At 56.5% G+C, this 2,195-nt stretch overlaps 1 long non-coding RNA gene across 1 annotated transcript; it reads right to left on the reverse strand.

The window, feature by feature from the left end:
- Positions 1-787: 787 nt before the first annotated feature.
- LOC125176454 (uncharacterized) lies at positions 788-1,719 on the reverse strand. Its single transcript, XR_007156248.1, has 3 exons — positions 1,590-1,719; positions 1,296-1,349; positions 788-1,048 (listed from the first exon to the last, which is right to left on the reverse strand). It is a non-coding gene; the product is annotated as an uncharacterized LOC125176454 (long non-coding RNA).
- Between the last annotated feature and the right edge of the window lie 476 nt (positions 1,720-2,195).

Genomic DNA, 2,195 nt, shown 5'->3' on the forward strand with positions numbered 1-2,195 from the left:
ACACACTCTCACCCTGGGATGACAGTGGTCTTAGCAGGCCTCTCTTCCTCTCTTTCCCTGAGCACACAGAGCTGATAAAAGAAGTGTCACTATGCCTGTATTGTTTTCCAAAGTTCCCAGGGGCATAAAATGATCTAGACTAACACATTCAAATTCGGACTCCTTTGGAAAGGACAGTTCAGGAAAACAGTGTTTGATGTTTGTTCTGATCCCACCTCCGGGCCCTCCTTCACAGCACTTGGGGCCCATGGCAGCTGGGACCCTGGGGCTGGGTGATTTTCAGTTTTCGTAAGCATCTCCACGGAACAATACAGCATTTGGAATATATGTGTTTGTGAAGCCAGGTTGTGTGGGTTATGGGAGGGGGTATGAGGGTAGGAGAGCTAGGTGTCGCCACAAAACAAGATTTCCTCCTTATTGATGTTCCAGGGGGATAAGGACCCATCCCCATGACTTCTAGGTCGCTACCTTGACCCCACTGCACTGTGGCCAAGGATTGGCTGGGAGGGTAGAGCAATCACAATTGCTCAGAACAAAAATCTCTGCATCATCCCAGGTAACCCCCTTCCCTTTATATTCCACGATCATCGGCTCCACCCTCAAAATACATCCCAGACTGAACCACTTCTCACCTTTCTGGTCCTACCACTGGCGCCCAAGCCCTGGTCCTCCTCTGTTCCCACCCCTGCCCCAGCCTTCTTCCTGACCCTTGAACGTGACCTCAGAGCCTTCACACTGCCCTTTCTGTGCCTGGACGGTCTTCCAGATCTGCACAGAGACGGTTCCATCTACGATTCTGTTCAAACCTCTCCTCCTCACAGACGCCTTCCCTCTGCATCCCTCTGCACTGCTGTGCCCTCTGCTGGCCCCGAGCAGCCCCCTCACTTCATTTTACTTTTAGTTGTGCTTCGATCAGCACTCTCCCTGCTAATTACGTGAGGTCCAGGAAGATGGGGCCCCGGTTTCTCTGGTTCATTGCCGTAGCCAGTCGGTCGCCGTAGCGGTCCAGGAGCATCAGGACCACTCCACTGGTCCAGCCAAAGCCCTCCTGGAGACAGGAATGGCTAGTGGGGCAGGATCTCTGGGGAAGGCCCTCAAGCCCTATTTTAGGGGGTGTGAGATCTCCACCCAGGGGCTCTAGAACTGCCTAACCCCAGGAGGACAAAGGAGCTCCAGGCAGGCTCCTCCCTGTGGACCCGCATCCACAGGAGGAAACAGGCCCAGACAGCGGAGGTCATGGCCAGTTGCGGGGACAGCAGAGCCCTGTAGATCCTATGGGATGTGGGCCCACTCACCTGAACTTCATACTCCCCTCCACCACCTGGCTGACCACCGTTGCTGATGTCATACTGGGAACAAAAGGACAGGCTCTAAGGTCAGGCACTACCCACCCCACCCCCGCGCCCCCTCACCTCAGCCCTCTAGGGAAAGCCAGAAATGGGAGCCCCTGTGGGAGAAGCTGCCCTGGCCTGCAGTGCCCAAGAATGGCCACTGGGTGTCACCACTGTCCCCGGGCTTTGCAAAGCCTGGCAATTCCATCTCCCCATGGGGAGGAGGCCCAGGAGGGTCAGGGCTCAGGAGCAGCTCACCTTCTCATACATGGCTGACTTTCTGGAGTAGACCTCAAAGTTGGTTCGGATCCAATTCTGAGCCAGCTGGAAAGCCACTTCCTGGGCCCAAGGTGAAGGACACTTGGCCAGACCTAGACCCTCCCTCCTCCTCCCCCAGGCAGGACCCTGAGCCACCTGAGTCCCCAACCCAGAGGGAGCATAGGCCTGAACCTTACTCTCCTCAAGGAGGGAAAGAGGCCCGAGCCTCAAGACCTCCATCTTGAAACCACGTGAAAAGCCAACGTGCTCTTTCCCCAGGGCCTGGGTTCAGAGAGAGAAAGGAGGGCTGGTTCCCTGGACAGGTGGGGGCAGACACAAATGTCTGCTGAGGGGGAAGCCATGAGAACAGAAGAGCCAGAGAAAGCCCTCGCATCCTCTGTTCACACCTCCCCAGTACCAGGGGGCTGACTCTCTAGATGCAAGGGGGGCAGGCCCTGGGATGTGCCCCACTGCTGCCTCCCTACCTCTGATGACCAGGTCCTGCAAGGGGGCCCAGGCATTGGGGAAGTCCCACTGCTGGCCTGTCTTCTGGAGAGAGGTCGGATCCCATACTGGTAGGTCAAGATCTGGCTGTCCTAGAAGGTT

This window comes from Prionailurus viverrinus, chromosome D1 (genome assembly GCF_022837055.1).
Source record: "Prionailurus viverrinus isolate Anna chromosome D1, UM_Priviv_1.0, whole genome shotgun sequence".
Taxonomy (NCBI): Eukaryota; Metazoa; Chordata; class Mammalia; order Carnivora; family Felidae; genus Prionailurus; species Prionailurus viverrinus.